We start from the raw sequence: 13,254 nt of genomic DNA on the forward strand, positions 1-13,254 counted from the left end.
ACTTTATTAACATAGATCACGACTTCCTTTGTGAATCATCAAATATTCATTCATGGCATCATTTTCAAAGGCTCCATTCCCAACACAAAATGATAATCCACCCTCCGTTGCTGCCTTTGGTTTATTTTCAAACAAATCTGTGATGCAAACAACTTCATGCTCTGGATCTTTGGGGGTAGGGAGTCTCAGCTCACCTGAGGACAGGTGGTCATGCCCTGCTCCGGTAGTCCTGTGGGTCAAGTGGGCCCTGAGAGGAGAGGGGGCTAAAGGACCTGAGGACTAAGGGTACCTTTGGTTAGATTTCTACGGGCCACCCCTCACACAACCCTAAACCCACCATGTGATTTCCACCAACCCAGCAGCATCTCCCGTAGGCAACAGCAAGGCCACAGCTACTCCAGGAAGGGCTCAACCCCTAGGAATCAGGCCCAGGGAACCTGAGCTTCTGAAGTTCTTACCCCAAACCTTCACGCTACTCAGTGGTCTCAGGTGTGCTCTGCCTGATAGCTCTAGCTCATTGCTATTGGATACGGGTCTGAGGAGTAACATCTACAACAACAAAAAACTTGTTAAAGGTGCCATTTTATGAGCCCCACAGGAGAATCATAACTTCAAGTGGGGCCCTGATTCCCCCCAAATTTGTAAGCACTTTAAATCTTTGGAAGAAATGTTTGCTACGTGGCTCCCATGCAGTTTCCCACTAGTATTGCATGATGAGTATTTAGCAGTAACATCACCTGTGCCCTCCCCACAGAATCTATCGATCTGCGTGGGAGCACCTGCATTGTTTTAACTCCAGGTGATTCTAAGGTTAGGCCCTGTTTAAGCACGAGGGCTGCTGGGTTCATTGGTGAGCGTTGCTTCCAGTCTTTGGTCCTTTTGCCATTGGAGAGGCGTCGGTGTCTGCTCTAGGTGGGATTGGAAGGGGTAGGGCCGTGTAGCCCACTTACTCTATGCTGTAGCAGAGTTTTTGGGCCTCTGTGTGAGGGGAGAGCACATGTAGACAGGAAAGAAAAACCACACAGTTTGGTCTCCATGCAGGAGCTCATTGTTCCTGAATCTCTCTTTTTCAAAAGGTTGGCATTTCAGCGTTTCAAGGTCCTTTTGCCTGTGCGTGTGGTGGGAACAGGTGAAGGAGCTGTGCTGACGCCACAGAAGGTATATTCTCAAGATGCTGATGTGATTTCTCAACATAATACCGACGAGAAAACAACCCAGAGCAGGAGGAAGAAGAGGAGAAAATGGCAGCTTCTCAGGTAAACGTCCTGTCCTGGGTCAGAGGCCGTGTCTGCTTTTCCTCCTGAAATGTCATGGGTTGAGAACCTGCAAACTTTTCATTTTCTACTTCTGATGTTCCTGCCTAGCAAGGTTGTTTTCAACTACTTGTTTTTTTCCTTCTTATGATAGTCAGTCAGCTCTTTACAATACTCCTCCCCTGTGTTCCAGAGCCTTTTCCCCATTGTCTGCATCCAGGCTCCCTACAGAGCATGGAGAATTCTCACCATGAATTAATGACTTTCAACTATTGAAATTATTCCTTTTGTGAAAAATCAACATGGGAAGCCATTAATATCCAAAATTCCCTATGGGATAATTTCAGATGTTGAGCTATTAGTGAAGAAGGGGAAAGTGGAAAGATTAATGTACGTCTGAATGCAACATCAACTTAGCACAACAGGATTAACACACTTTTAAGTGGGATGGCATTAGTGGTCCAGATAACTCAAAGTCCTGGGGAAAAAAAAAGTAGGAGAGATTTGCTCTCAAATCTCAATATACGTTATTGATAAGAAAGACTATTTAATTACAGTATTAGAGTCAGAGAACATGGGAGGTATATGTGGACTGAAATTTGCATAAAACTGACATTTTTTCATGATAGTTTCAGATTATGGTTTTCTTATGTATTTTCGCCCAGAATACCACAGTAGGGATAATGTGTCTTGTGTGCTTCAGTCACCTGATAATGATTCGTCCCATTACACCTGATGTTCATTGGTTCAGGTGCTTTCTGCAAGATTCCTCTGCTATGAAGTTTATATATTTCTTTTATGTTTAGTAAGGGTTTGGTGTGATTCACTGAGAAATGTGCATAAACCATCATGGTAAATCTGGAAACTCCAATTTCTTCTTAGTTTTCCTTTGCTTGTAGTTTGCTTTGGAAAATGAACATTGTCCCCTTTGTTTATTAAAGATATTGGCTTTTCAAGTGGAGGTTGTAATCACTCAAGGCTTGTTCTTGTAAGTTTCCATTATATTCTGTGCTCATGCAACAGACATACTCTTCTTTATCACTTCTCTGTATTTTCCAAAAAGTTTACCAGAATCATATTATTCATGTATGCTCAGTTGTGTTAAATTTCTGAAATATAGCTCAACTCAAATGATATTTTCAAAGACATCAAAGATTCAGAACCAATAGCTCTAACTTATTTTATATCATTGTGTGTATGTCTCCCCTAGTGTATTTGTAAAGTACAAAGTGCATCATCCACAAATAGATTTATAAGATTTACCCAATTAAAAATAATTATTTCTTCTTTAAAAGTTTGATAGAGAAAAAGTTTGATAGAATTCACCAGTGAAGCCATCTAGTCCTGGTAGTTTTTTGTTGGGAGGTTTTTGAGAACTGATTCAGTCTCCTTAATAGTAATTTGGTCTGTTCAGATTGTTTTATTTCTTCATGATTCAGTCCTTTTATTTTTAATTTTTTAATTTTTTTCTTTGGCCTGTTGATTTTTTTAGGATCGTGTTGTTTATTTTTATTTATTTATTTATTTATTTATTTATTTATTTATTGGCTGCATTGGGTCTTCATTGCTGCGCGCGGGCTTTCTCTAGTTGCGGTGAGCAGGGGCTACTCTTCCTTGCAGTGCGCAGGCTTCTCATTGCAGTGGCTTCTCTTGTTGCAGAGCACAGGCTCTAGGCACATGGGCTTCAGTAGTTGGGGCGTGCGGGCTCAGTAGTTGTGGTGTGTGGGCTTCAGTAGTTTTTGCACACGGGCTCAGTAGTTGTGGCTCGCAGGCTCTAGAGCACAGGCACGCTAGTTGTGGTGCACGGGCTTAGTTGCTCCGCAGCATGTGGGATCTTCCCAGACCAGGGATCAAACCCGTGTCCCCTGCATGGGCAGGCAGATTCTTAACCACTGCACCACCAGGGAAGTCCCTGGATCATGTTGTTTAATTTCCACATATTTGTAAACTTTCCAGACTCTGTCCTGTTGTTCATTTCTGCTTTCTTACCATTGAGGTTAAAAAAATACTTAGTATGTAAGTCAAGCAAGTCAGAAAGAGGAAGACAAATACTATATGATATCATTTATATACGTAATCTAAAATATGACACAAATGATCCTACCTATGAAGCAGAATCACGGACATAGAGAACTGACTGGTGGTTGCCAAGGGGGAGGGGTTGGGGGAGGGATGGAGTGGGAGGTTGGGTTTAGCAGATGTAAGCTTTTATATAGAGAATGGATAAACAATAAGATTGAACTGTATAGCACAGAGAACTATATTCAGTATCCTATGATGAACCATGATGGAAAAGAATATTAAAAAGAGCGTGTGTGTGTGTGTGTGTGTGGGTATATATATATATATATATATATATATATATATATATATATATATGTCTGTGTGTGTGTATATATATATATATATATATATAAAACTGAATCACTAAAAAAAATACTTAGTGATATTGGTCTTCTTAAATTTGCTAAGACTTGTTTAGTGACACATCACATGATCTGTCCTGGAGAATGTTCAATGTGAAGTTGAGAAGAATAGGCTTAAAGTCTATTTTGTATGGTATAACTCTAGCTACCACTGCTTTCTTTTGGTTTCCACTTGTATGGAATATCTTGTTCTAAAGCTTCACTTTGACCCTAATTTGTGTTTTTAACACTGAAGTGAATCGTTGATGGGCAGCATATAGTTTGACCTTATATTTTTTTTCCTAATTTTTATTGGAGTATCGTTGATTTACAATGTTGTGTTAGCTTCAGGTGTACAGCAAAGTGAATCAGTTATACATGTATCAACTTTTTTTTAAGATTCTTTTCCCATATAGGCTGATCTTGTATTTTTATCTATCTAGCCACTGTATGACTCTTGACTAGAGAATTTAATATATTTATGTTTACAGTAATTATTGATAGGTAAGGACTTACCAATGCCATCTTATTGTTTCCTGGATGTTTTGTTGTTTCTTGTTCCCTTTTTCCTCTTTTGCTGCCTTTCTTTGTGAATTTGTGATATTCTGTAGTGGTATGTTATGATTTCCTTCTCTTTATATTTTCTGAATCTAATATAGGTTTTTGCTTTGTGGTTCCATGAGGCTCACGGAAAGCATCTTATAGATATAACAGTCTCTTTTGTGTTGATAAGAATTTAACTTCCATCACATACAAAAAAATTTACTCTTTTACTCCCCTCCATGAATTTTTGTATATGGTATTACAGTTTACCTCTTTGTATATTGTTTATACATTAAAATTATTATAGCTGCCATTATTTTAATAATCTCATCCTTTACCCTTTATACTAAAGTTAACTGGTTAACACACCACCATATCACACTATTGAAGTATTCTTACCTTAACTATATACTTATAAATCTACTGTGTATTCTCATATGTTTTCATGGTACTATTTAGTTTCCTTTTATTTTAGCTTGAGGAACTCTTTTGGAATTTGTTCTAAGACAGATCTAGTGATGATGAACTCCCTCAACTTTTGTATTTTGAAAAGACTTTTTTTTTAATCTCTCTTTTTTTAAAATTAATTAATTTATTTATTTATTTATTTTTGGCTGTGTTGGGTCTTCGTTTCTGTGCGAGGGCTTTCTCTAGTTGCGGCAAGGGGGGCCACTCTTCATCGCGGTGCGCGGGCCTCTCACTATCGTGGCCTGTCTTGTTGCGGAGCACAGGCTCCAGACACGCAGGCTCAGTAGTTGTGGCTCACGGGCCTAGTTGCTCCGCGGCATGTGGGATCTTCCCAGACCAGGACTCGAACCCATGTCCCCTGCATTAACAGGCAGATTCTCAACCACTGTGCCACCAGGGAAGCCCTAATCTCTTCTTTTAAGAAGGATAATTACAGTGGATAGGATATGCTTGGTTGGCAGGTTTTTTTGTTTGGGTTTTTTTTTTTTTTTTTGAGCAATTTGAATATATCATCCCATTCTCTCCTGGCCTGTGAGGTTTCTGCTGAGAAATCAACTTTTAATCTTATGAGGATTCTCTTGTAACTTATAACCTTATCTCCTCTTGATGCTTTTAAAATTCTTTGTTTTTGATAGTTGACAGTTTTACTATAATGTGTTGGAGAAGAATTTTTTTTTGAGTTAAGTTTGTTTGGTGCCCTATGGGCTTCATGAACTTGGATATCTAAATCTCTCCCAAGACTTGGAAAGTTCTTGGCCACTATTTATTTAAATAAGCCTTCTGTCTGTATCTTTTCCTTCTAAGATTCCATAATTCACAGAATGTTTCTTTTGATGGTATCTATAGATCACATAGTCATTCTTCACTCTTTTTATCTTTGTTCTCCTCTGAATGGGTATTTTCAACTTACTGTCTTCTAACTCACAGAAAATATTGTCTGCTTGATCTGTTTTGATATTGATGATGCTTATTGCATTTCTTTTTTCTTGTAATATATTTATCATATAATATTATTTGAATTTAAGGTGTACAGCATGGTGATTTGATACATTTACATATTATAGTATGATTGCCATTGTAGCAGTAGTTATCACCTCTGTCATGTCACATAATCATTATTTCTTTATTGGGGTTGGAAAAATTAAGATCTAGTCTCTAAGCAAGTTTGATTATAATACAACACCATTGTCTGTATTCACTGTAATGTGCATCAGATCTTTAGAGACTGTTTACTGTTAGTTAAAAGTCTGTACCCTTAAACAACATCTCTCCTGTTCCCCACACCACAGCCCCCGGTAACCAACATTCTATGAGTTTTGGCATTTTTTGTTTGGATTTTACATATAAATGATATCACATAATATTTGTCTTTCTCTTTTTGACTTAGCATAATTTAGCCAAGGTACATCAGTGTTGAAAATGGTAGAATTTCCTTCTTTCTAATGGCTGAATAATATTCATTGTTTGTATGTATATATAGATACAGATATCGCATCTTTCTTATCCATTCGCCTGTTGGTAGGAACTTAGGTTGAGTCCGTATCTTAGCTATTGTGGATAATGCTGCTGTAAATATGGGGGTGCATATATCTTTTCAAGTTAGTGCCTTTATTTTCTTTGGGTAAATACCCCAAAGTGGAATTGCTGGATCATATAATAGATCTATTTTTACTTTTTTGAGAAACCTTCATATTGTTTTCCACAGTAGCTGCAAAAATTATATCCCCACTAACAGTTCACGTGTTCCTTTTTGTCTACATCCTCACCAATGCTTATCTCTTGTCTTTTTTTTTTTTCTCTTGTCTTTTTGATGATAGCCATTCTAACAGTTGTGAGATGATACTTATTGTGGTTTTGATTTGCATTGTACTGATGATTAGTCATGTTGAGCACATTTTCATATGCCTATTGGCCATCTGTATGTCTTTTACAGAAAAAAAAGTCTATTTCCTTTATCCATCTATACATTGGATTGTTTGGTTTCTTGTGGCATTTTATGAGGTTTTTTTTTTTTTGGATTGAGTTATTTTTGGCTGCACTGGGTCTTCGTTGCTGCGTGAGGGCTTTCTGTAGTTGCAGCGAGCAGGGGGTTACTCTTCGTTGCAGTGCGCGGGCTTCTCATTGTGGTGTCTTCTCTTGTTGCGGAGCACGGGCTCTAGGCATGTGGGCTTCAGTAGTTGCAGCACGCAGACTCAGTAGCTGTGGCTCGCGGGCTCTAGAGCACAGGCTCAGTAGTTGTGGCGCACGGGCTTAGTTGCTCTGTGGTATGTGGGATCTTCCCGGACCAGGGCTCGAACCCATGTCCCCTGCATTGGCAGGCAGATTCTTAACCACTGTGCCACCAGGGAAGCCCTATGAGTTTTTTTAAAATGTATTTTGATTGTATGTCCCTTATTGAATATATGGTTTGCATTTTTTCCCATTTGGTAGGTTGACTTTTCATTTTGTTGATTGTTTATTTTGTTGTACAGAAGCTTCTAAGTTTGATTTATTCTCAGTTGTTGACTTTTTGCTTTTGTTTTTTGTGCTTTTAGTGTCATATCCAAAAAAATCATCATCAAAAACAATGTGGAGGGTTTCCCTGCTGGTGCAGTTGTTAAGAATCCATGGTTGTTCGTGGCTACCTTGTCAAAAATTAGTTAGCCTTATATGTAGGGTTTTAATTCTGGGCTCTCTATTCTGTCCCATTGGTCTGGGTGTGTATTTTGATGCCAGCACCATACCGTTTTAATTAATATAGATTGTAATAGAGTTTGAATTAGGAACTGTGATGTCTCTGATTTTGTTCTTCTTTCTCAGGATTGCTTTGGCTATTCAGTTCTTTTCTGGTTCCATAGAAAGTTTAGAATTGATTTTTCTATTTCTGTGGAGAATGCCATTGGATTTTTGAGAGAGATTTCTTTGACTCTATAGATGGTGGGCATTGAGTTTAGGACTTTTTAATCTTAGAAATTTCTCCCATCTATGAACGTAGACTATCTTCCCATTTGTTAGTGTCTTCAGTTTATTTTATTAATGTCTTATAGTGTTCAATGTAGAGACTTTTCACCAACTTTGTTAAATTTATTCCTAAGTATCTTATTATTTTTGATGCTGTTGTAAATTAGATTATTTGTTCAGATGTTTTACTACTTGTACATAGAAATATAACTGATGATGTATGTTGATTTTATATACTGAAATTTTACCTATTTTGTTGATTAGTTACAACTTTTTGGGATTTCTTGGGATTTTTTTTTTGTTGTTGTTGTTGTTGTTAAGATGGCTTTTTTTTTAATATACAATATCAATTTTTTCTTTATTTTCTTTCCTTATTTTTGTCTTAATTATTTACTGATTTTATTTATGGCTGTGTTAGGTCTTTGTTTCTGTGCGAGGGCTTTCTCTAGTTGTGGCAAGTGGGGACCACTCTTCATCGCGGTGCGCGGGCCTTTCACTATTGCGGCCTCTCTTGTTGCGGAGCACAGGCTCCAGATGCGCAGGCTCAGCAGTTGTGGCTCACGGGCCTAGTTGCTCCGTGGCATGTGGGATCCTCCCAGACCAGGGCTCGAACCCGTGTCCCCTGCATTGGCAGGCAGGCTCTCAACCACTGCGCCACCAGGGAAGCCCTCTTGGGATTTTTATATACAAAATCATACCATCTTCAAATAATGACAATTTTACTTATTTCTTCCTGATTTGGATGCCTTTCTTTGTCTTGCCTAATCGCTCCAGCTAATACTTCCAGTACTATATTGAATAAGAGTGATGAAGTGATAGCTTTTGCCTTTTTACCATCAAGTATGATGTTAGCTGGGTTTGTTACATATGGCCTTAACTGTGTGGAGGTATATTCCACCCATACTCAATCTGTTCAGAATTTTTAATCATAAAAGAATTGCATTTTATCCAGTGCTTTTTTTTTTGCATCTATTGAAATTATCATGTGATTTTTATTTTGACTCTCTTATTCTGGTGTATCCCACATATTTGTTTATGTTGAGCCATTCTTACATCCCAGTGATAAATCCCACTTGGTCCCAGTGTATAATACTTTTAATGTATTGTTGAATTTGATTTGCTAATATTTTGTTCAGCATTTTTGCATCTATATTAATCAGTTTTATTGGCCTCTAGTTTTCTTTTCTTGTAGAGTCTTTATCTGGCTTTGGTGTCAGGGAAATGCTGGCCTCGTAGAACTAGTTTGAAAGTATCCCTTTCTCTTCAATTTTTTGGAAGAGTTTGAGAATTATTGGTGTTAATTCTTCTTCATGGGTTTGGTAGAATTCACCAATAAAGTCACCTCGTCCTTGAGTTTTCTGTGTTGGGAGTTTTTTGATTACTGATTCAATCCCTTGTTATTGGTCTGTTCAGATTTTCTATTTCTTCCTGATTTGGTCTTTGTAGGAAGTGAGTTTCTAGAAATTATCAGTTTCTTCCTGAGTATCTAATTTGTTGGCATACAGTTGTTCACAGTGGTCTCTTATGATGCTGTATATTTCTGTAGTATCAGTTGTAGTGTCTCCTCTTTCATTTCTAATTTTATTTGAGTCTTCTGTTTTCCTAGTCTAGTTAAAAGTGTGTGAATTTTTTGAAAATCCAGCTTTTAGTTTGTTGCTCTTTTCTATTGATTTTCTTGTATATGTTTTATTTATTTCCACTCTAGTGTTTATTATATCCTTCCCTCTGCCAACTTTGGAATAAATTTCTTTTTTTTTTCTAGTTCCTTGAGGTGTAGAGTTAGATTGTTTGAGAGCTTTCTAATTTTTTGTGCTGTGCACTTATCGCTATAAACTTTCCTCTCTGAACTGCTTTTGCAACATCCCATAGGTTTTGGTATGTTGTGTTTCCATTTTCATTTGTTTTGAGATGCAAGGACTTATTATTGCCATCTTATTATTGCTTTCTGATTGTTTTGTATTTCCATTGTTTCTTTTTCCCCTCTGTGTCTGTCTACGTTTTTAAATTGGTGGTTTACCATGTTGGTATGCTCTGTTTCCTTTCTTAATGTTTGTGATTCTTCTAAAGATTTTTGCTTTGTGGTTACCATGAGGCATATATAAAACATCTCATCTTTAAAACAGTCCATTTTATGCTGATAGAAACTTATCTTTGTATGCCTATAAATGTTCCATTCTTTTTTTTTTGAATTTTTGAATTTTGTTTATTTTTTTATACAGCAGATTCTTATTGTCATCCATTTTATACACATCAGTGTATACATGTCAATTCCAATCTCTCACTTCATCACACCACCTCTCCCACCCTCCGCCACTTCCCCCCCTTGGTGTCCATACATTTGTTCTCTACATCTCTGTCTCAATTTCTGCCCTGCAAACTGGTTCATCTGTACCATTTTTCTAGGTTCCACATATATGTGTTAATATATGATATTTGTTTTTCTCTTTCTGACATACTTCACTCTGTATGACAGTCTCCAGATCCATCCACGTCTCTACAAATGACCCAATTTCATTCCTTTTTATGGCTGAGTAATATTCCATTGTATATATGTACCACATCTTCTTTATCCATTCGTCTGTCGATAGGCATTTAGGTTGCTTCCATGATCTGGCTATTGTAAATATTGCTGCAATGAACATTGGGGTGCATGTGTCTTTTTGAATTATGGTTTTCTCTGGGTATATGCCCAGTAGTGGGATTGCTGGGTCATATGGTAATTCTATTTTTAGTTCTTTAAGGAACCTCCATACTGTTCTCCATAGTGGCTGTATCAATTTACATTCCCACCAACAGTGTAAGAGGCTTCCCTTTTCTCCACACCCTCTCCAGCATTTTGTTGTTTATAGATTTTCTGATGATGCCCATTTTAACTGGTGTGAGGTGATACCTCATTGTAGTTTTGATTTGCATTTCTCTAATAATTAGTGATGTTGAGCAGCTTTTCATGTGCTTCTTGGCCACCTGTATGTCTTCCTTGGAGAAATGTCTATTTAGATCTTCTGCCCATTTTTGGATTGGGTTGTTTGTTTTTTTAATATTGAGCTGCATGAGCTGTGTATATATTTTGGAGATTAATCCTTTGTCCGTTGATTCGTTTGCAAATATTTTCTCCCATTTTGAGGGTTGTCTTTTTGTCTTGTTTATGGTTTCCTTTGCTGTGTAAATCTTTTAAGTTTCATTAGGTCCCATCTGTTTATTTTTGTTTTTATTTCCATTACTCTAGGAGGTGGATCAAAAAAGATCTTGCTGTGATTTATGTCAAAGAGTGTTCTTCCTATGTGTTCCTCTAAGAGTTTTATAGTGTCCGGTCTTACATTTAGGTTTCTAATCCATTTTGAGTTTATTTTTGTATATGGTGTTAGGGAGTGTTCTAATTTCATTCTTTTACATGTAGCTGTCCAGTTTTCCCAGCACCACTTATTGAAGAGACTGCCCTTTCTCCATTGTATATCCTTGCCTCCTTTGTCATAGATTAGTTGACCATAGGTGTGTGGGTTTATCTCTGGGCTTTCTATCTTGTTCCATTCATCTATGTTTCTGTTTTTGTGCCAGTACCATATTGTCTTGATTACTGTAGCTTTGTAGTATAGTCTGAAGTCAGGGAGTCTGATTCCTCCAGCTCCATTTTTTTCCCTCAAGACTGCTTTGGCTATTTGGGGTCTTTTGTGTCTCCATACAAATTTTAAGATTTTTTTATTCTGGTTCTGTAAAAAATGCCATTGGTAATTTGATAGGGATTGCACTGAATCTGTAGATTGCTTTGGGTAGTATAGTCATTTTCACAATATTGATTCTTCCAATCCAAGAACATGGTATATCTCTCCACCTGTTGGTATCATCTTTAATTTCTTTCATCAGTGTCTTTATAGTTTTCTGCATACAGGTCTTTTGCCTCCCTAGGTAGGTTTATTCCTAGGTATTTTATTCTTTTTGTTGCAATGGTAAATGGGGGTGTTTCCTTAATTTCTCTTTCAGATTTTTCATCATTAGTGTATAGGAATGCAAGAGATTTCTGTGCATTAACTTTGTATCCTGCGTCTTTACCAAATTCATTGATTAGCTCTAGTAGTTTTCTGGTGGCATCTTTAGGATTCTCTGTAGTATCATGTCATCTGCAAACAGTGACAGTTTTACTTCTTCTTTTCCAATTTGTATTCCTTTTATTTCTTTTTCTTCTCTGATTGCCATGGCTAGGACTTCCAAAACTATGTTGAATAATAGTGGTGAGAGTGGACATCCTTGTCTTGTCCCTGATCTTAGAGGAAATGCTTTCAGTTTTTCACCATTGAGAATGATGTTTGCTGTGGGTTTGTCATACATGGCCTTTATTATGTTGAGGTAGGTTCCCTCTATGCCCACTTTCTGGAGAGTTTTTATCATAAATGGATGTTGAATTTTGTCAAAAGCTTTTTCTGCATCTATTGAGGTGATCATATGGTTTTTATTCTTCAGTTTGCTATTATGGTGTATCACATTGATTTGCGTATATTGAAGAATCCTTGCATCCCTGGGATAAATCCCACTTGATCATGGTGTATGATCCTTTTAATGTGTTGTTAGATTCTGTTTGCTAGTATTTTGTTGAGGATTTTTACATCTATATTCATCAGTGATATTGGTCTGTAATTTTCTTTTTTTGTAGTATCTTTGTCTGGTTTTGGTATCAGGGTGATGGTGGCCTCATAGAATGAGTTTGGGAGTGTTCCTTCCTCTGCAATTGTTTGGAAGAGTTTGAGAAGGATGGGTGTTAGCTCTTCTCTAAATGTTTGATAGAATTCACCTGTGAAGCCATCTGGTCCTGGACTGTTGTTTGTTGGAAGATTTTTAATCACAGTTTCAATTTCATTACTTGTGATTGGTCTGTTCATATTTTCTATTTCTTCCTGGTTCAGTCTTGGAAGGTTATACCTTTCTAAGAATTTGTCCATTTCTTCCAGGTTGTCCATTTTATTGGCATAGAGTTGCTTGTAGTAGTCTCTTAGGATGCTTTGTATTTCCGCGCTGTCTGTTGTAACTTCTTTTTCATTTCTAATTTTATTGATTTGAGTCCTCTCCCTCTTTTTCTTGATGAGTCTGGCTAATGGTTTATCAATTTTGTTTATCTTCTCAAAGAACCAGCTTTTAGTTTTATTGATCTTTGCTGTTGTTTTGTTTCTGTTTCATTTATTTCTGCTGTGATCTTCATGATTTCTTTCCTTCTGCTAACTTTGGGTTTTGTTTGTTCTTCTTTCTCTAGTTCCTTTAGGTGTAGGGTTAGATTATTTGAGATTTTTCTTGTTTCTTGAGGTAGGCTTGTATAGCTATAAACTTCCCTCTTAGAACTGCTTTTGCCACATCCCATAGGATTTGGATTGTCATGTTCTCATTGTCATTTGTCTCTAGGTATTTTTTGATTTCTTCTTTGATTTCTTCAGTGATCTCTTGGTTATTTAGTAACATATTGTTTAGCCTCCATGTGTTTGTGTTTTTTACATTTTTTCCCTGTAATTGATTTCTAATCTCATAGTGTTGTGGTCAGAAAAGATGCTTGATATGATTTCAATTTTCTTAAATTTACTGAGGCTTGGTTTGTGACCCAAGATGTGATCTATCCTGGAGAATGTTCCGTGTGCACTTGAGAAGAAAGTGTAATCTGCTGTTTT

The sequence above is a fragment of the Eschrichtius robustus genome, chromosome 12 (assembly GCF_028021215.1).
Source record: "Eschrichtius robustus isolate mEscRob2 chromosome 12, mEscRob2.pri, whole genome shotgun sequence".
Lineage (NCBI taxonomy): Eukaryota > Metazoa > Chordata > Mammalia > Artiodactyla > Eschrichtiidae > Eschrichtius > Eschrichtius robustus.